At 37.3% G+C, this 23,127-nt stretch overlaps 1 long non-coding RNA gene across 11 annotated transcripts in view; it reads right to left on the reverse strand.

The window, feature by feature from the left end:
* LOC145524755 (uncharacterized) overlaps window positions 1–23,127 on the reverse strand; it is a 402,061-nt gene that overhangs the window by 348,052 nt on the left and 30,882 nt on the right. For 10 of the 11 annotated variants that reach the window (XR_014067813.1, XR_014067808.1, XR_014067811.1 and 7 more), the window contains one exon: window positions 19,789–19,829. This is a non-coding gene — a long non-coding RNA (uncharacterized LOC145524755). Of the gene's footprint in view, window positions 1–19,270; window positions 19,368–19,788; window positions 19,830–23,127 lie in introns of all 11 variants that reach the window. The other variant, XR_014067804.1, reaches the window with a different exon arrangement.

Here is a 23,127-nt window from a genome sequence, read left to right on the forward strand (position 1 = left end):
TTTACAATCTATAACTAAAATTTTCTTTTAAGTATCCTTTTCTAAGTCTTCAAGACAGGGCTAAGCATGTACCCCATGGGCACCATAGTGACTTCTCTATTTGGCTAGTTCATTAAATCTCTTTTTCATTTATCTTTTTATTCATCAGAAGATAAATACTTTCTGTGCACCTTTTATGTACCAGCCAGGGCTGCTTGGAGGTGGGGATATACCAGTGAACAAAACAGACAAGGCCCCTGTCTTTTCATGCCCCTGCATTCAAAAGGAAGAGAAATACAATGAATAAATTTTTTTAAAAAAAATCAATAAACAAGAGAGAGACAGATCGTGTTGAATGCTGTGAAGGAAACTCAGTGGTGGGTGAAGCTTTCTGAGGTGGCTGACTTCAGACAGAATTATCAGGGAAGACTTCTGTGAGGAAATGCCAAGCAAACTGAGACATAAAGGATGGGAACAAGCCACGATTTGAAACGTTGGAACGTTCCTCATGATGGACGGCAAAGGCCTTAGTGGGAACGGGCTGTGTGCATCTGAGACACAGACAGTCGACTTGGTGAAAACTGATCCACTGAAGGGCGCAGTTCAAACTGGTTTCCCCCAGTTCTTTCTAGAGCACCGCAAAGTCTTCTCACCTGTTTTCATCCTCACTCCTATGAGCTGGTCTCCACCAGCAGCCAAACCAACCACATGATAGTGGTCTCCTGCCTTTAGCCCTGCGGTGGTTTCTGCTCACATTTAGAAGAATTCAAAGTCCTTGCAAGACCTAAGAGTGAATGTTCATTACATCCATGACTCATTTTCTGACCTCAATTCTCCACTTTATCCCTTGAACATTCAGCCCCAGTCACACTATCTTCCTTACTATTCCTCAGATATTCCAGGAAGGTTCCTGCCTCAGGAAATTGCACTTCCAAATATCCATGTGGGCAACTCCCTCACTACAGGTCTCAGTTCAATTCATCTTTTAGAAGGCCTCCCTTGACCACCTTCCTTCTGCCAGTCTCTACCCTATATTTTATTTCATTTTTCTTTCTATAATGTATATGGATCTAGCATTCTACTGTATATTTAATCTGTCTATTATCTGTCTTCTCCACCACAATTTTAAACACCATGAAGACAGTTAATGTTTCTGTTTTATTCATCTGCATTAGTGATCCTGATGTACTGAATGCATGCAGGACACATCATATAAAGTGTGTTTCTATTTGGGTAGGTTATGTGTCATATGCTAGTGGAGCACAGTGGTTCTTCAGAGGAAAGAATGTCTTACTCAGAGGGAGGAGTTGAAAAAGACTTCAGGGGAGACAGTACGTATGAGTCAAGTCTTTGAAAAATGAGAAGTCATTCGCAAAGTGTAGCAAAGGGAGAAAGTAAAAAAAAAAAAAAAAAAAGGCAATTTGAATAGGGGAAACTGACCATGTAAAGGCACAAGGTTGGTTACTATAAAGAAGAGGAGATGCTTACAGTGTCTGGAGCATGGGAAATACAGGTTCCATAAGAAGCATAAGGAGTGGCAAGAGAGAAAGCCAGTTGGGTGTGGGTAGTGGTGAGTTTAGCCACTTTAGTAAAAAATGTATGCTTCATTCTTTGCGTACTAAGGGGCTGGTTAAAATACACACCATTCAAAATATGATTTCTCACTAAGATGACCATGGGGAGAAAAACCTATAAGGTGATCATAAGAAAGCTAATGGGGAGCCATCTTCCTCTTTCACAGATCTGTCCTTGGTTATGTATTTGCATATGTCACTGCAGTGGGGGTCCTCATTCCTGACATTACCCAATATTTCTAGAGCTCATCATGTCAGAAAGATTATGGACTTGATGCAGAGCTTTTGTGGCTCTCTGTTCTCCTTTGTGGTATCTCTGTTGTCATAAATGCTCTATGCAGGAGGAAGAGCTATGCACAATACCTCCCTTTGTCTGATCATCTTTAGTGATGCCCACGTGCTGCTGTGCTCTTTCACTACCCCATTGCAACACAGTGGGATAAATACACGATGGGGATATATACAGTCTGTCTGCTTCTCTCTGAGCACAACTAAAACATTACCATCTCACTTCCATTCTTTTTTTCTTTCTTTATCTTATTGACTGCCAAGGAAGGAGATAACAGAAGTGAGACCCACAGCTGGTACTTTGATATCTAATCAGCCTTCACAATTCTTCCCACCCCAAAACTACAGATGTTCTAGAAATATTTAGATGGAATACTGTAAAAACAAAACAAAAAAAATCTCAAAATAATAATGATAAAGGAAAAGAAAGGTGGGAAAAAGAAAGAATTCTCTGGCAGATGTTAGGCTTGGGAATTAGAGTTTACAGTTATTTTAAAAGCAAATTTAGCACTAACTTAGCCAGAATAAAGATAGAAAAAATACTAATGTGCTATATAAATGCAATGTTTCTCAGATCATCTACATCTGCCTGGGGCAATATGGTGTAGCAGTTAATAACCTGCATATTGGAATAAGCCAACCATGGATGGAGTTGAAGTTTGGTTTCACCCCTTACTAAGCTGTATGACCTTGAACAAATTACTGAAGTTCTCTCACCTTCTATTCTCTCATCTGTAAAATGAGGATAAATAATGGTAACACCTAACTCATAGAATTGTTCCAAGGGCTAAACACGATAGAGCATCTCCTATAGTCCTTGTAATGTATCATCAATCCCATCTTTTCTCTCTTCTCTCCAGATCCCTCATGGAGGGCTCTGCCCTTTATCACAGCAATAATGGATCCCAGGTCTATGTGTTTTTGAACTGCCTTCCAGCCTACTGAGGCATCTCACATGGGAATTTTGATGAGAGAAGCAAAGGAATGTAGAAAGAACATTTTTTCTCCCCTTCACTTTCTTGTGATATCTTGAGTAGTGAGATTGGGAGCTTCTTTTGAGATCTATACGTGCCTTCTATCTAGAAGTCTCTTTAATCTTAGACAAGGAAACGAGACCTAGGTCACATGATGAATCTAGACTCAGCCTTTAAGAGAAAACAAAAAAAAAATGAATTTCTTTTGATTTCTTTCAGTCTATGTCATCAGGCATCAGAAACATGCAGGGCTTATGAGTAGAATAATTCATCAAGAATGGCAGATGAACTTAGCAGGAAGAAGCCGTTTGCTTTGCATTTTTGGAGCCCAGTTACTGGCAGTTGTACAAATCAAGGATAAGGTTGAGAACTCACATCACTTGTATATACCAGATATTTTACTTTCCCATACATGTTCCCTATCATGTGATTGTCCAACCCAGGAATAATTCCTTCATTTATTCAACCCATGAACATGTATTGAGCAACAGTTCTGTGTTAGACCTAGGGATAAAGGAATGGAGCAAACTCAATCTCTGCTCTCAACATACTCAGCCTTTGTGAATGAAGTAGACATTGGAGAGATTTTTATGAGGGAGGTTCATGTCAGTGCAGGAACACAGAGGAGCAAGAAGGAGGGACAATTCCACAGACAAGGAACATACACCGTGTTACTGAGGTAGGACTCACCTGCCACACCTAGAATCTCAGTTTCATCAGTGACATTATCAGATTGTTCCTTGTTAACAACGAGGCCATTCTGACCCTGTGACGTTGGAGATACAGAAAGAGTGAAATGGTTGGAACCTTTGGACCAGGAAGGATGGAAGGAGGGACCCTGGGGCTTCTAGCCCCCTTCATCTCATGAAGCTCTTCTGCTTGCTCTGCAGTTATCCTGTCATCTCTAATAAACCATGTAAAGGTGGAAGTTAAAGCTAATTAGCATGCAATAGCTTTCCTCCTTGGTCTTTTAAAATTTAAATTGAATGCTCACAAGGGGGCTTGTTACGAGGCAGCTAATAAGAAAGCCATAGTATTAATTGATATGGCATTCACTAGTCCATATCATTGCTGTGTATCTCAATATTAATTGAGTTTATTTTTATTGAAAAAGCATCACGCTGGGCCTGTGAGGTGTGTGTGGTGTATGTGTGTGTGCATGTTTGTGTGTGTGTACCAGGTGGGACAGATAATACCATTAGCAAGGCAGAGAGTTTTTATAACTCACTCATTTGTGTGGATTTTATTATGAGGCCACTGACATTGGCATGTGTCAGGCACATGAACACCGAATATATGAAAAGGAAGAATAAAACATAGAGTTCCTGGCTTCCAGAAAAGATGAGTTAAGTGGTGAGATGTGTGTGTGCGCATGTGCTCAGTCAGGTCCAACTCTTTGCGACCCCACGGACAGCAACCTGCCAGGCTTCTCTGCCCACGGAATTTTCCAGGCAAGAATACTGGGGTGGGGTGCCCTTTCCTACTCCAGAGGATCTTCCCGACCCAAGGATGGAGCCTGCATCTCTTGCCCAGGGATCGAACCCGCACATCTCTTGTATCTCCTGCACTGGTAGGCTGATTCTTTACTACTGTGTCACCTGGGAAGCAGAGAAGGCAATGGCACCCCACTCCAGTATTCTTGCCTGGAAAATCCCATGGATGGAGGAGCCTGGTAGGCTACAGTCCATGGGGTCGCCAAGAGTCAGACACGGCTGAGCAACTTCACTTTCACTTTTCCCTTTCATGCACTGGAGAAGGAAGTGGCAACCCACTCCAGTGTTCTTGCCTGGAGAATCCCAGGGATGGTGGAGCCTGGTGGGCTGCCGTCTGTGGGGTTGCACAGAGTCGGACGTGACTGAAGCAACTTAGCAGAAGCAGCAGCAGCACCTGGGAAGCCCAAGTGGTGCCATATCAAACTATGAACAGGTAACTTTAAAGTAAGCATGGGCTGCTGACAAAACACAAAGAAGAAAGAATTGAGAATGGTGTTGCTGCTGCTAAGTCGCTTCAGTCGTGTCCGACTCTGTGCGACCCCATAGACGGCAGCCCATCAGGCTCCCCCGTCCCTGGGATTCTCCAGGCAAGAATACTGGAGTGGGTTGCCATTTCCTTCTCCAGTGCATGAAAGGGAAAAGCGAAAGTGAAGTCGCTCAGTCGTGTCCGACTCTTAGCGACCCCATGGACTGTAGCCTACCAGGCTCCTCCGTCCATGGGATTTTCCAGGCAAGGGTACTGGAGTGGGGTGCCATTGCCTTCTCTGATTTGAGAATAAGTTACAGCTAAACAAACGTTATTGAGGTGAATAGGAAAGTGAAAGTGTTAGTTATTCAGTTGTGTCCAACTCTTTGTGACCCCACAACTGACTGCAGCCCATTGGCTCCTTTGTCCATGGAATTCTTCAGACAAGAATACTGGAGTTGGTTGCCATTCCCTTCTTCAGGGGATTTTCCCAACCCAGGAATCGAACCCAGGTCTCCCACATTACAGGTAGACTCTTTACCATCTGAGCCACGAATAGGAAGTAATCTGTTAAAAAAAGAAGGGCGTCCAGATAGGGAAACTGTTCAAGCCAAGGTATGGAACCATGAAGTAGTGTGGTGAAAGCATCTAGAGCCCTTCACTATTAATCCAGGGACAGGTATAAGCCAGGGAGTGACAGAAAAGGGAGCTGAAGTGATGGGCTTATCATTCATCATTTCTTTTGAGCCTCATAAGAACCCACTCTTTTTCACAAATGAGGAAACTAAGGTCTAAAGAAAAAAGTGACTTATATTTTACCTGTTAAATGGGGACACCAGAATTTGGATACAATTCTGCTTGACTCTCAGTCCCTTGCTCTTCTCACATCTATGTTGCTTGAGGGTAAAAGAACCAGTAAAACTGAAACCTGAGATTTTTGTGTTGTGATACTGAAGCAAAGATTGTAGGTTTTAGCCTAAAGAAAATTGTATGATTATTTGCTTCAACATGATCATGACTAAAATGATATTTCTACATATTGACTGCACAGAAACTTCTTAATCTTTGAAAAGATTCTAAGTGGATTAAGTAGGTCTTTTCCGTGTGTGTGTGTTGTGTGTGTGTTAGTTACTGTCATGTCCGACTTTTTGCAACCCAATGGACTTTAGCCCCAGGCTCCTCTGTCCATGGAATTCTCCAGGCAAGAATACCAGAGTGGCTTGCCATTCCCTTCTCCAGGGGATCTTCCTCACCCAGAAATTGAACCTGGGTCTCCCATATTGCAGGCAGATTCTTTACTGTCTGAGCCACCAGGGAAGTCCAGGTATTTTCCATAGTATTGTAAAGTCAAATACTATAATGTCTCTCAGAATTTACTTGCCTTATAGTTCTGTCTTCCTTGAGAACCTAGGGTAATTAAAAAAATAAAGGCACTAGAAATTGAGACACATTGTTGTTTTCAGTTGCTAAGTCATGTTCGACCCTTTGCAACCCCATGGACTGTAGCACACCAGGCTTGCCTGTCCTCCACTATTAAATTAAGGCATAATAAGACAAAATAATCATTTCCCTAGTGGCTCAGACGGTAAAGCGTCTGCCTGCAATGAGGGAGACCTGGGTTCGATCCCTGGATTGGGAAGATCCCCTGGAGAAGGAAATGGCAACCCACTCCAGTACTCTTGCTTGGAAAATCCCATGGACGGAGGAGCCTGGTAGGCTACAGTCCACAGGGTCGCAAAGAGTCGGACATGACTGAACGACTTCACTTCACTTCACTTCACTTCACTTCAAGACATAATAACCACAAATAGTACCAACAAAATCTGACTAAGGGAAACTTAACATTTGAAATGCATTTCAAGAAATCAACATTCTGTACTGTATATTCTCAGAAATATTGATATAGATCAGTCTCTTTTCATTTTAAATCCCTATCAATCAATCTGAAGCATATGAAATTTACTAAAGTCCACTAAATATTCCCCGTATTATCAATATCACTAAACAATGATATTTTTAAAAACTTTATTAATGAAGAACCAATTTCTTACTTGATTCAACAGTTCTCACTATGCTTACATTTGTTTTTTCCTTCTACTCTTTATATCTTGAATTTTTAGCTCATTGGATTGATCCCCTTCCTTATGCAACCATTATAGAATGTCTTAGTAGTACACTCATGATGTCATACTTTCTCAGAAAAATCATGTTTTCTCTGGAATTCAACAATTACTCCAGTCCAGATGACTTACCTATAGAATCAGACATCATGGTTATTTTTAAGTTATTGCTATTTTATCACCTACTAACTTCTAGTGTATTATATGTTTATCTCTCACTAGATGGCAAGTTTTTGGAGAGCAGGTTTTTGTATTTTAGCTCTGTATGTCCTATGTAAACATTCACTGAATTGAATGATTAATTCAATGAATGAGAAGGGAACCCTTCTATATTATTGGTGGGAAAGTAAATTGGTGCAGCCATTATGTAAAACAATGTGGTGGTTCTTCAAAAAGCCAAAAATAGAGTTTCCATATGATCCAGCAATCCCACTCCTAGGTGTATATATGGACAAAACTATAATACAAAAGGATGTATGTACCCCTGTATTCATAGCAGCACTATTCACAACAGTCAAGACATGGAAATCTAAATGTCCATTGTCAGTTGAATGGATAATGAAAATGTGGCATATATATTCAATGGAATACTGTTCAGTCATAAAAAAGAATGAAATAATGCTACCTGCAGCAACATGAATGGATCTAGTGACTATCATACTAAGAGAAGTAAATCAGAAAAAGACAAATATCATACAATATCACTTATATGTGGAATATAAAATATGACACAAATGAACTTATCTATGAAACAGAAACAGACTCACAGACATAGAGAAGAGACTTATTGTTACCAAGGTGGGGATTGAGAGAGAAATGGATTGAGAGTTTGGCATTAGCAGATGCAAACCATTACACATATCATGGATAAACAATGAGGTCCTACTCTATAGCACAGGGAACTATATTCTATGTCCTATGATAAACCATAATGAAAAAAATATGAAAAAGAATGTGTGTGGGGTGTGTGTGTGTGTGTGTATGTGTATATATATATATATATATATATATAATTAATACAACATTGCAAATCAACTTCACTTCAATAAAATAAATTGAAAATGATAAATGAATGAGGGAACTAAATATCTAAAACTGTATTTTCAGCCTGAAGTCTTTCTTAGTCCATCTATTAAATTCTTCAGTAAGATTCTCTTTACATGTTACTCCTTTAAGTTTTCTTTCATTCCTGCCAAGGAGCAGTTAGTCCTGCTCTACATTTGGTGCTTGCTTTCTCTCAGCATTTTTTAAAATCACATTTCTACTGTGTTGTAATTGTTAACACATCATCCACATAGATGGTGAGCTACCACCTAGTAGATCCTCTATAAACCCAAGGTGAAAGTCCCTGATAACACAATCTCCCTGCACCTGCCAATACTCCACACCTCTAGACACACTTGCTCCCAGAAATCCTATCAAGTCTCCAGGTGGCAAATGTATCACTCTGTGATGATTGCCCTCACATTTAAGTCTCCAGTCACAGTCTCTTCTGCAAATCCCAGGCATTTCCAACTATCAAACTGACATTTGCACTAGAATGCAAATAGGCTCTGAAATATAACCAATGGCAAATATTATCAGGGTAAGAATGGCTCCTCAGTTGCTAAGAGAGAGTTGAAAAGACAAACCCCCACCCATGCGTCAATGTCAGATGAGTAATGGAATTTCATAAAGTGGGGTTCAAGGAAAGATAAAAGGGAGCTGTAAGACTGTGGCTAATTGAAGAGCAAATGGTTTGTTTAAAGGGGAAAGCCACTACTCATCTTTTGCTGATTATTGCCATGTGGGAATGTGGTCCAGTAATGTTACAGCTTCTAATTCTCAAGAGATGCTTTAAAAAGTCTTGATTAATATATTAAAGACAGGCCAGAGACAGAAGGAGAGAGGGAGAGGAAGAAAGAGTAAAAGAAAGCAAAAGAAAAACAAGGATGGACAGAGAATAGAAAAAAAAATATTGATAACAAGAAAGAAAACATCTACAGATTGATAGGCATTGGATAAAGATGTATGCAAACTCAGGCATTTAGGGCAAATTAGTTGCTCAGTCGTGTCTGACTCTGCGACCTCATGGACTGTGGCTTGCCAGGATACTCTGTCCATGGGGATTTTCCCGGCAAGAATACTAGAATGTGTTGCCATGCCCTCCTCCACGGGATCTTGCCGATCCAGGCATTAAACTGGGGTCCCTTGCATTGCAGGTGGATTCTTTATCAGCTGAGCTACCAGGGAAGCCCCAATAAATACTCATAAGCCCTTATGATTGTGTATATTTGAGGATAGCCCAATAGGAGAAAAAGTTTAATAATAATAAATATAAAGTAAATATAAGGTTGGTTAGATTCCTGACTCAGATTCAACTGAAATATACTGAGAGTTGATATGTGTCATGCAACACGCTAAATTATTTTCTTAATATTTTAAATTGTCATCAAAGTAACAAATGCACATAGCTAAAAAGCAAATTGTTTTATGAGGTTTACTCTGAACTCCCCTTCTTGCATTTCATATTCCATAGAAGCAAACATAACTTTAATTTTATGCATACCTTTAAATTACATTATTATATTGCTACTTAGTGGCTTTTAGTTTATGATGTTATCTATTTCCTTCCAACTATGGAAGGTGACGATATAATTCTCACACAAATTCCAGAATCCCCTAAACATAGACAATCACAATTCCCATGGCTCACATCCACCCAATGTGCTTTTATCCTAAATATTGTTAGTTCAATATTGTTTTCATGATTGTTTGACTATGGGAAATCAATTTACTGACTAGCCATGTAGAATTCTGTACTATTTCTTTCTTACCAAATTCTTGGTTTTTCCTTAAGTTAACAAAACTTAAGCCTTTCTATTTATTTAGTTTTCTAGGCACTTCATTTTACTTCAGTTTCAAACTCTCCCATTTGCCTATATGTCCACTCAATATTTTCAAATATATCAGAATTAGCTAGTTTCATATCTTGAGGACATCTCTCTAAGACTCTCTGCTTCTTCCTCAAACACACTTTTGCTCTCTGTCTTGAGTGGATAGTTGTCATTCTGGAATTTCTCATCGCTTTCATGCTATTTTCTCTTCCCCTGATCTGTCCCTGCTTTCTTCCCTTGAATTGGATTGTGCAACTCCAGAATTCCATTTTTTCTCCCTCTTGAATTACTCCTTATTTTCATGGAATATATCCAGAAGCTTCTTAGAAAAGAGTATCTATAAGGAGGTAAAATATTTCTGTCCTAGCATGTATGTGTATAAAAGTACCTTATTTTACCCACAAAACTAACATGTTTGGCTATATGTAGAATTATAAATTAGTAATAATTTTCCCTGAGAATTCTTGGTGTTGTCCTATTCTCTCCTAGCTACAGGGCTCATGTTGAGACATTCATGCAAAACTGTTTGGATTTCTGAACTTGTATATACCATCTGTTCCCCCCCAATCCCCACCTTTGGAATATTTTAGAATTTTCTATTTTCCAGTTACCTGAAACATTATAATGTGTTCCTTGATATAGGCCAAATTCATCTATTATGCTGGTCCATGAACAGAGACTCCTCATCAGGAAAAATATATCTCAGATAATTTCCTCTCTTTCTGATTCCATTTACAAATATTGCTTTAATTTGGCTTTGGGCCTCCTAGGCAAATTTTATTTTTTCCTCCTCTGTAATTTTGTTCTACTCTCTGAAATTTTCTTATCTTTATCTTCCCACTCCTTATTGAGTTTTTCACTGTTTTAATTTCTGAAGGTACTTGTTGTGTTCCTAATTGTTTTTCAGCACTTCTCATAGAACTTTGTGCTATGATGGAAATGTTCTGTAACATGTGTTACTCCATATAGTAACCAATAGGCACAAAATGTTTAATTTTATTTAAATTTACTCATTTAAACTCAATAGCCATTTGTGGCTAAGGCTACTATGTTGAGGCAGCCTATTTTGTGCCTTAAATTCATAAGAAAGAGTAATTACAGATGTTTTAAACTTTTAATTTTCCTTCTTTCCTTAAACTAGCTCATTTCTGTTTGTGTTTGTCTTCTGCATTAGAACATTTTTTTGTATGTTTACTAACCCAACATTAGTATCTTCAGATGTTTCTCTTGATCTAGAACATTTCACCTGAGAAAAAAAATTCCAAGATTCAGCTTGAAGTAAAAACTAGCTATCTGGATTCTGAGAATCAAGCAGGGGAGGAGGGCTGGATTTCAGTTCACTTTTGCTAGGCGAATTTTCACTGTTTTCAGTGTAGAATCAACATCCCCAAGCACAGACACACTTATTTTACCCAGTCTAAAGAAACCATCAAATCTTCTGTTTTGATGGGAAGGAAAAGAATGAAGCAGTGTTGTTTGGTTACATGGCCCCAAGGACAAGACATGGGATCTAGCCACTTAGAGACGCTTTCAATTGAGCCTATGCTTTCCATTATCCCCTACTCCCATTTTCAGGGTTACCATTTATTGGAAATTTTTGAGTAATTTGAGATCTCTGCTACAAACAAAATTGCTTTTCAATTTTTCCACCAATGGCTTAGATCCAATCTTCTCACATCAACGAAATCAGTTTCTACTCATTGTCTGTTTTCCAGCTGCCGTTTTTCTTTCTTTCTACTCTCTTTATCCTCGTCAATTTGTGCTTCTTTTTAGTTTTTAGAGTTTCGGTTGGGTTTCAGAAGTGATAGCAAGGAATATATTTTTCAATATTCCACTTTAACTCACACATTCTAGACTCTTTGAATACCCTATTCCAGTCAGTTCTCCCAATCAACTGAGGATTACTATTATAATCCCAATGAAGATGATGAAGCTGAGACTCAAACACGTGAGCAAATTGACAAAAGCCACACGGATCTTACTCTCATCTGTCTGCATCATGGTTTCTGGCCATGCACCTGGCAGAGAAAATCACACAATACAGATGATAATAAAATTATAGATTAAAATAATGCAACAGAGACAATGCAGAGTATTGCAGAGTCTCTGATGCTGAGATGCTAATTTGGTAGTCTCTTTCTCTTTAAATATTGTGTTCAAGAGGGGGCCAAAATTAGCAAAATGATTACTAGACACTGATGGTGCTTCCACTTGGACGGGCAGTACTCTTTTGCACGCTTTTAGACATGCCGTGGAGCTTGGGCATGGACCCCTCCTTCATAACCTACAAGCAGCGTAATGTTGAGACATTATCTTTTGTTATTTTTATTTACCATTAGGTTACTTTTTGTGACTATTATTTGCTTAATTCGGTTAGCCAGGCCTGTGATTTTGTTCTCCTACCCCACTTTGCTGACAGTCTTGTGGGAGGAAGTGAAAACACTGTGAGTGACATGTTTATTTATGCACCTCATCCCGGACGACTCCGTGACAAGCGGCGGGGATGTCTTTTTTCAAGCACTTTCTGCGTCGCTTGTCAGCTTCTTATTATAAGGTGGTTGAGTTTACCACATTTTTAGTTATATTTGAACGCCTAATAATCCCACAGCACATTAACTATAATTTGTGAATTATATCCATCTTCTAAGAGTGCATTGCTTTATATCTCTTAGTAAAACGATTCATGTGAATCTACCCACATGAGAAGGCTTCTGAGATTTTTATTACCAGGAATATGATTATACTCATCCTCATTTGGCATTTTCAAGCTCCTCTGGAAATATTTTCCCATTTCTTTCATCCCTTTCTATCTCAACATTTCAGTCCTTCAGGACAGACCTTGTGACTTCTCAAAATCATGGCGGTCTAGCTGTCACCTCAAATTCTGCATGTATAAAACTAAGCTCATTATCTGTACCCCTTTTGACCCCCTGTTCAAAACTGGTCCCCCTGGGATAACTCCCTCAGTTAATGGAAACACCATCCTTCCTCATATCTTAGAATTCTTTGTGTCATCTTTGGTTCTCTCTAATGTCTCATTCCAATGAATCACCGCCAAATTCTGTCAATTCTACCTGAGAAATACATTTCATGCTTGTCTCTTGCTCAGTCAAAGCACAAGATCTAATATTTTCCGTCCTGTATTACCGCTAAGTTCTCCTTTCTGGTCTTTACCCCACCTAACTTGACTTTCTACATTACTGCCATAAAGAGTAATTCATTACTGAAAAGTATGGAAACATCAAAGAAAATAGTGAAAAGTAAAAGTAAACATTACCCATAATCTATCACCAGAAGTAATCACTGTTGTAATTTGAGTGCATATCCTTGCAGATAAATGCAACTATAAATGATGATATAGCTATGCATGGAACACCATGGAACACCAGTGATGTACATGCATTTGTGTTATATTTTATTGTATTATACATTATTGGATTCCTATGAGCTCTTTATTCTTTGAATTGGCTAAATTTGAATTAAGTAAACTGAAGTCGTTCAGACGTGTCTGACTCTTTGCAACCCCATGGACTGTAGCCTACCAGGCTCCTCTGTCCATGGAATTTTCTAGGCAAGAGTACTGGAGTGGGTTGCCATTTCCTTCTCCAGGGGATCTTCCCAACCCAGGGATCAAACCCAGGTCTCCCGCATTGCAGGCAGACGCTTTACCAGCTGAGCCACCAGGGGAGCCCAAATTTGAATTATTAGTGATGTTTACAGAATCCATATTTTTTTGCTTAAAAAGCTTCAGTGCTGTCTCATTAACAAGAATACATTCTAAGACTCAGCAAGTAATTAGACTCTGCAGAATTGGCTTGACTTTCTTCTCTGACCTCACTTTCTATGGCATCTATTTAATCCCATGGGTCTATTTGCTGTTCTTCTAAAACAAGTCACCCACTCTGGGGCCTTGGTATCTTTGATAGTTTTGACTCCCAGTCTGACAGTTTCCAGAGATCTGACCTGCCTGTCTGGCCCCTGACATTTTCACTCATCAGGATTCTACTTGGGTTCTAAATAGTCATTCAAAGTTTACCTCTTTTGAGAAAGTTCTACCCATTTCCCCTATTAAATGATTTACTTTCCTTAAGAATGTTCACAGGTCTTTTGAGCAGGAATGTATCATACATGTGTTTCCTTGTGGAATACACCAGAAGCCTTAAAGGCATAAGGACCAACACTCAACTCTTAATTCTGTACCATACTAGTTTGGTAATATTATTTAATTTCTCTGAGCCTTAGAAATGGGCCTACTGTTATCATTAAATGTTGGGAAAATGGAGGGGAGAAGAGTAAAGACTTTACCCAGTGTCACACAGCAGATTGGAGCTGGAACTGGCAATCACCATCTGGCATCAAAGCCTGTACTCCTGACTGTCATGCTACGTCAGTTCTCTCATTTGCCTCTCCTGTAAGAAACTAATACAGATGCTGCTCATGGATTATCAATTCTCACTTCTCTAGTGAGTGTGAAGACTGCTGTGTTAAAACACTGTTTTGTTTTCCTAGGGTTACTATAATGAATTACTACAAACTAAGTGGTTTATAATAACAGAAATATTTTTTTTTTCACAGTTCTAGAAGCTAGAGGTCCAAAACGAAGATTCTGGCAAGGCCATGCTTCCTCTGAAGGATCGAGGGTGATATCTTTCTTTGCCTCCTCATGGTTGGCACTCCTTGAGTTGTCCTTCCCATCTCTGCCTTTGCTACATGACCCTCTTCTCTCTGTACCTTTATATGGCCTTTTTATAAGGATGCCAATTAATGGATTTAGGGTCCACCCTAATCCAGTGTGACCACATTTTAACTTGATTATGTCTTCAAAGACCTATTTTCAAATAAGATCATATTCACAGGTATTGAGGGTTCAGACTTGAATAGACCTTTATTGTGATCATAGGTACTCGTTAAAGGTGCTGATATATATCCCTTCATATAATGCTTTATTATGATTGATTTGTTTGGTAAGATCACATTTCCAGGCAATGGGTGTGTTCCTATAACACTTCAGCTAGATACTAGAACAAATACTAGTATGCTATTCTTGTTGTCAATTAATAGGCATTGGCAATAGTCAGGATTTTTTTCCTAGTTTGCCATAGAAATATGTACTAATTATAAATTTGACATCATTTCTAATAGACATGTAGCCAATGATCACAATGATAGAAATAGAAAGTTAAGGAAGATGCACACAAAGGAAATGGACAGTAGATAAATATTCAACTTATCAAGAACAATCTGTGCTTCTTGCTTAGTCATGTCTGACCCTCTGTGACCCTTTGGACTATACGCTGCCCGTCTCCACTGTCCGTTGCCTGGATTCCCAGGCAAGAATACTTGAGTGTGTGCCACTTCCTTCTCCACAAGAACAATATACTGGAATCTTAATTTGTATATATTTATTGTTCATATAATATACCAATGGTGGGTGAATATTTTCTCTAAAATTTCTTACATTGTTTCTCATCCACATATTTTGTTTTTAACAGAAAAGCAACCACTTAATAGTTAGAGCTTCAAATTGCTGCACGGTGGTTCGACTAGCATTTTTACCATGTATCTGGTAAACTGTATATGTTCACAAAAGATGACAATTACATTAGGTTGGTGTAGAAGTAATTGTGGTTTTGCACTGTTGAACTTTGCTCTTTGATGTTGGAATATATTCTTAAATAAATGTGGTTAAATTATGTGTTATACATCATTTTAATGCACATTTCTCAGTTTGCTTCTTGCTAATGACTTATCACTTGCTGTTTATTTTATATTTATTTTAGACTAGGGAAGTGATGTTACACAAAAAACAAATTTGAGCGATTTTCATATTTGAGTTCAAAATGGGCCTTAAAGCAGTGAAGACAAATTGTAACATCAACAATTCATTTGGCCCAGGAACTGCTCGAATGTACAGTGCAGTGGTAGTTCAAGAAGTTTGCAAAGGAGACAAGAGCCTTGAGGATGAGGAGTGTAGTGGCCGGCTGTTGGAAGTTGACAACGACTAACTGAAAGGATCATCAAAGCTGATTCTCTTATAACTACGTGAGAAGTTGCCAAAGAACTCAGCACTGACCATTCTACAGTCCTTTGGCATTTGAAACAAATTGGAAAGGTGAAAAAACTTGGTAAGTGAGTGCCTGATGAAAGCGAATATCGTTCAGTTGTGTCCAACTCTTTGTGACCCCACGGACTATACAATTCATGGAATTCTTCAGGGCAGAATACTGGAGTGGGTCACCATTCCCTTCTCCAGGGGATCTTCCCAACCCAGGGATCGAACCCAGGTCTCCCACATTGTAGGCAGATTCTTTACCAACTGAGCCACCAGGGAAGCCCAGGGTGCCTGATGAGCTGACTGAAAATTGAAACATTGTCATTTTGAAGTGTCCTCTTCTCTTATTTTATGCAACAAAATGAACCTTCTCTTGATTAGATTGTGATGTGCGATGAAAAGTGGATTTTACTCAATGACTGGCAATGACCAACTCAGTAGCTGAACTGAGAAGATGCTCCAAAGCACTTCCCAAAGCCAAACTTCCACCAAAAAATGGTCATGGTCAATGTTTGGTGGTCTGCTACTGCTCTGATACACTACAGCTTTCTGGATCCCAGTGAAACCACCGCATCTGAGAAGTAGGCTCAGCAAATCAGAGATACACTGAAAACTGCAGCTGGCATTGGTTAGCAGAAAGAGCCAAATTCTCCTCTGGAACAATGCCTGACTGCACATCGCACAACCAATGCTTCAAAAGCTGAAAGAATTGGGCTATGAAGTTTTGCGTCTGCCGTATTCACCAGACCTCTCGCTAACCAACTGCAACTTCTTCAAGTATCTTGACAACTTTTTTTGCAGAGACAAAACTTATACAACCAGCAAGAAGCAGAAAATCCTTTCCAAGAGTTTGTCAAATCTCAAAGTATAGATCTTTATGCTACAGGAATAAAGGAACTTATTTCTCATTGGCAAAAATGTTTTGATTGTAATGGTTCCTATTTTGATTAATAAAGATGGTTTTGAGCCTAATTATAAAGATTTAAAATTCACAAGCCGACACCATAATTACGCTTGCACCAATCTAATAAATACACACGTTAAGTTTATGTTTTCCTGATGCTCCCCGACACACACACAGCAATTTTGATCATTCTCTCTGATAAAGATATTTAAAATTTGTGGCTATCTGCCCTCGTTTTCTTCCTCCCAAGAAAGTTGTTCCCCACCCCCACAAATCCACTGTGTCCTCCTGCCTCCCTGCTTTCACTCAATCTTTTCCACCCCCTTCTCTACCTAGCAAACTTATATGTGCTTTTAGAGCACAGACAAAATGATTTGTCACCTATGAAGACTTTCATGAGAATTTACCACTCCATTTTTCTCCTCTTCCTAGATGATTCTTTTTCTACCTGGATGAAACAGCTATTTTATTCTGCCTTAGCTCCAACAGGGCTCATCACAGGATTAGTTTGCCTATAGTGTCTAAGATAGAGCTCAACACATATTTATTTCCTCTCCACTCCCATCCGAGAGAGAGTTCTGACTTTTTAAGCTAATAAAAGGACAAATTGGGCCAGGGTTAGGAGCGAAGGTAGGGGGTGGGGTTGAATGCCTATCATGTTCTAGGCACAGTGCAAGATACTGGGGCTAAACAAAGATGAGTAAGACAATGTCCCTGATTCCGGGAAAATGATAGTCATGTGGCAAACTGCTAAGGTAACTGACATGTCCCTGATTCCGGGAAAATGATAGTCATGTGGCAAACTGCTAAGGTAACTGACATAACAGAATCTAAAAACAGGTCAAATGCCTGCACACATAGTATTCTATGGTAATCAGATCAGAGGCATCCATGAGGAGCACCTACACCAGACCAAGGCTATCAAACTGCAAGAGAATCTCAAATAACAGCTGAAACAGTGAGCTTGGAACAAGGGAGGGAAAGTGGATAAAAAACATTGCAACATTCCAAGTACAGGAAACCGAGTGAACCAAGGACAGAGAGGCAAGGCAGAATAAAAGAGTGTTTGAAAAACTGCAAGCTCATTGCAAAGGAGACCTGGTGACTTAATGTCATCTCAATACAAAAGAATTACAGAACTCATTATGCTCTGATTATCATTTACCTAGAGGGTGTGTGTGTCTACCTATGTGTGTAGGGCAGTGGGGGACATGCTTCCTGATGATTCTGCATTTAAAGTGCAAGTCCACCAGAGAGTGGTAGTGCAAAAAGTTCATTACGGATATTTTTTTAAACCACAAAAACAGTCTCTCGGAAAGATTTCTGTCAGGCATCTGCCATCTCTAGTAACTTTCTGGAATGGTTACAAAAATGCATATCCAAGTCATAAAGATTTAACAAAATATTCTCTTGCCATTTATAGTAATGATACCAAATGACAAGTTCAAATTACTTGTTGTGATTACTCTTCATCTGGGCAAAACACATGTTGTAACATATTCACAGGATGCAATTACATGGACTGCAATGACATAGAATGGCAACACTGGAAAAAGAGCTAATCACACACAATACCCACTGTTTAGATTTTTTCCAATTTTTTTTTTTTTTTTTTTGTATTGCAATCTGTTCACCATTTGGACTAATCATTAACTCTCTCTCTCTCTCTTTTTTTTTTTTTCCTGTAATGTGGAATGTATCAGCTGAATTAGACAAGCACCAAAAAAATGTTAATAAAATGAACATAATGTATGCTCTCAAATTTAGATTACAATTTAAGAAAGACAATGACTATACCATGTGCACCAGACATATTATCAGAAAACTTGTAGATTTTGATTTTATGATGATCACAGAGGGAGAAAACTTACTGCAATGACAAACAGTAGATGTTTTCAAAGATATTCTTCATGCCAAGTCTTAACAACTCTACCCTGGGTACTTTATTTAACAAATGGTTTGAGATATTACATTTTTGTGTGTCAATAAAAGAACATGGCAAACCACATTTAAAATAGTCTATAAGCTTTTGTTTCCTCCTTTTGGCCTCCCTAATTCTTCCTTTTCTTCTCAATTTACTGCCTCTTTGGGGATATCTCATCTACCGTAGCTCTAATTTCCAATCTTTATTTCTAAACTATACCCCTTTTCTCAGCACAGTGCCTACACCTTTGACCATTAAATAGACTTTCCACCTGTATGTGGAAAATCAAAATCATTATGGGAAATTTAGAATTCATCACTTGCCCTTCTCTCTCCTCTCCTCCATCTTAAATTTTTCACACTGATGAATGTTCTTAATCATACTTACTGCATTTCTATCCAATCTAGAAACTTCTTAGCAATGCCTGAATTCTCTCTCCTATCTATACCAAATAGGACACAAATATTGTTAGTGATGCATTGTGTTTATTATCTTTTTCCAGTTTCTGTTTTTTATGGCCTTAATTCAGACCTCAATTCAGGTCCTTATCATAGTTTCTCAGGATATTACAACATAAAATACATGTTTGAGTGAAGTCATTGTTTCACTTACATACTTACCTTCTTCTCTAATGATATTTTTATCAACCAAATTCTGAAGTTAGAAAACGAGCAGTCATGTTAGATACCTCCCATTCTCTTCTCCATCATGTCTAAACTGTAAACAAATATGGTGACCTACTAAATATCCCTAATATCTATTCATGTCTACTTCATTTCTACTTCCTTAATACAAGTTCTTATTGCTTATCACATGACTATTGCAATGAATACTAACTGGTCTTTCTACCTTCAGCCATGAACTCTCCTCCCAACTTGCTAAAGTAAGAACTAGATTGTATAGCAACACAGTTCTTTTTTTTTTTTTTTTAATGATCCTGAATAGATAAGAACTCTGGGCTTTCAAAAATCAAAGAAATTATCTAGGGAAAATGACCTGGGACTCTGCATTAGTATTTTTCAAAAGGTCCTTGAGTAATTTCTGTGTCTAGGCTTGACAGAGAAATAGTATTAAGAAAAATTCACTTCAATGATAAAAAGGTCAATTCATCAAGGGACATGCAAAAATATGTACGTACCTTAAAATAGAACTTCAAAAGTCATGACGCAGTGGCAAAATCTGAAAAAAGTGCATAGATACAAGTAATTATAACTGGGAACTTTAAAAAATTCTCTTTTAGTAATTGATATAACTAGTAGCCTCCAAAATTCAGTACATTTAGAGAAAATTTGAACCAAAACACCATCATTGAACAGTATTTGGTGATGCTTATATTTATAGAACATTTTCTTCAATAATAGCAAATATGTGCTGTTCTTTTTACCAAGAACACATGAATCATTAACCAAGAGAGGTCATATGCCAATGAACAGCTTACCTAAAGGACTGAGCTGACATAGAGTATGTTCTCTGATCACAACAAAATTAAATAAAAAATCAAGACCAAAAGACATTTTGTAAAACTACTATCATTCACAAATAATGCAACATATTTCCAAATATCCTATGGTACAAGGAAGAAATCACAATGGAAAATTAGAAAATATTCTGAATGCAATGGAAATGAAACATGACCTATCAAAATTTGTGGTATTCAATTAAAGCAAGATTTATTTGAAAAGCTGCTTCTACTAAAATCACAGAAAGGTGTCAAATCAAAGAAATAAACTTCATTGGAAAATATAGAAGAATAGATCAATTGAAACCAAAAATCAGTATACAGAAGTAAAATCAATACCCAGAAGTCAATAAGTAGAACATGGAAACCCAATGGTAAAGCAAATATATCTGGAAAACATCTGTAAATTGAAAGAACAATAATAAGTAAAGTGGCCAACACAAACAGAGAAAACACAAATAACGAATATCAAGAATGAAAAAAAGATATTGCTGGTGGATTTACAGGGATATTGAAGAGATATCAAGGTATTTTTTAAATCAATTTATGCCAATAATTTTTAAAAAATCTTAGAAGAAATAAAATTTTCTTGAAAGATACAACTTGCCAAAATTGACATATAAAGAAACAGTAAACTAAAGCAGCATGATTTTAAGTTAAAATAAATCAATTTATAATTAAACTATTTTCCAGAAAGAAAACTGCAAGTAATTTCAAAGGTGAATTTTATCATATATTTAAGGAATAAAAATATCAACAAGTTTACTCAAATGTTCCAGAAAATAGAGGAATAGTTTGCCAACTCTATTCCTGAGTCAGTACTACACCAATATCAACATTCAAAGATAGACAGGTACATAGATGTACCTATCTATGTCCAAAGAATGACATTCTTCATAAACACAGGTAAAAAAAATCTTTGAAAAAAAAATTAACATATTAAATCCAGATCATGGAATTAGTAGACAAGGATAATAAAATAGCTATTTTAAGTACAAATGTCCAAGAAGGTAGGGGAAAGCTAGACCATGATGAGAGAAAGGCAAGATATTAAACAAGGACTCAAAATTTCCAGAAAAGAAATATCTCAAATGAAAAATTCATTGGATGGCTAGATGGCATGAACTTCCAATCTAATAATGCAGAAAAACCCAGTGACATAGCAATAGAAATATTCTACCCTGAAGCACAATATTAGAAACAAAAATCACTAAAATAAAGTTAACAGAGAACAAGTAAATTGTGGGGCAATACTGACTAAACTCATACATGGAGTCCCAGAAGGAAAGAGAAGAGGAGTGGACAGAAAAGGAACTGTCAAAATTCAACTTTTATTCCTTTTAAAATTCTTGGCAAACTAGAATTTGAAATCAAATTTCTTAATCTGACAATGGGCATTTTTAATAATCTCATAATAACACTGTATGTAATAGTGACAGTATGAATGCTTTCTCGTATGATTTCTTATCCTCATTTCTATTTAAATTAATAGATTCCAAGCCAGTACAATACAGTAAGAAAAATAAAGTCATGAGAAACTTAAATGTCTGCAGATGATATGACTAGGCAAATAGAAATTGATAAGAAATCTACCAAAAATACTCATTTGAGGAGTAGTATGTAAATTTAGCAATATCATAGGATAACAGGCTAGTTTACAAAGATCAGCTGCATACCTATAAGTGACTAAGAGCAAAATTGAAAATAACTATTATTTTAAAATAGCATTATCAATCAAACTACTTCTAAATAAATTTACCAAAATATATGAAAACTTTACAACATGCCTACCATATTCTGTTCAGATAAATTTTAAAAGACTCAAATATATCACAAGTATATCATGTTTATAAACTACCTTATTAAGATTGCATAATGATGATGCCACTTATATCTAATTTGTGCTGTATCTATAGCTGTGTCTCTATTTATGTAATATCAATCAAAATTGCAGCAGGAACTCTTATAAAGATCAACAATAGATTCTAAAATTTATAGGCAAAGGATCTAAAATTTTTTAAATTATATATTTTTAAATGTTAAAAAAGAATCATATTAATTCTTTCTTAAACTAATAATACTAATTTCCGAGCATTATATTTATCAAGGCAGTTGAGAGATTGGCAGAAAGAATCAAATCAATCAACAGAACCAAAGATTATAGATAAGCAACACTTATACAGATAATTCATTTCCTACAAAGTCATCAAAGCAGATCAATGAGGTAAGGAAAATCTTTTCCACAAATGGCACTGGTACTTGAAATGGGCATCCACAGAAGATGGACAAGCATAATTTTGACATTTACCTCATAGCACACACAAAAATATTCTGAGATTAACCCCATACTTAAACATAAAAGCTTAAATTCTAGAAAAATGCATAAGAGAATATCTCTACAACCCAGGGATATGCAAATATTTTAGATTAAAACATTAAACACTAACCATTAAAAATAAATGTATATATTAGTCTTTATCAAAATTAAAAATTTTATCATAAGGCACTGTAAAGTAGGTAACTCATAAACTGAGAAACTATTCACAGAACATATTTTATAAGGACTTGTATCTATCACATATAAAGAACTCTTACAACTAAGTTATAAAAAAGTCAGACAACCCAATTGAAATGGACAAAACATTTGCACAAATCAATAAGTCATATAAATGGTCAATAAGCACAGGAAGAAATATGAAACATCACTAATCTTTTGGAAATGTAAATGAAAACCAAAAGATACCACTGCCTATCTGTTAGAATGGTAAACATTTTTTTAAGGAAAGCAACACCAAGTGCTCAGAAAACATTTTTTTCTAGTTTGCTAGTAAAAGCATGAAAGTTATATCAGTGTGAAAAATATACTTAGTCCTGTGCTCCTGAAGTGGCAACCCTAAATATTTATACAAAAGAAATAAAGATATTGACTGAGACATATATGAGCACACTGAAATTTTCATGCAACACAAATCAGCTCTATATCACTTTTTGTCAAACAGAAGGGGATAAGTTGGAAAC

Source organism: Giraffa tippelskirchi, chromosome 10 (assembly GCF_054371585.1).
Source record: "Giraffa tippelskirchi isolate mGirTip1 chromosome 10, T2T-mGirTip1v1.2.pri, whole genome shotgun sequence".
In the NCBI taxonomy this organism is placed as follows: domain Eukaryota; kingdom Metazoa; phylum Chordata; class Mammalia; order Artiodactyla; family Giraffidae; genus Giraffa; species Giraffa tippelskirchi.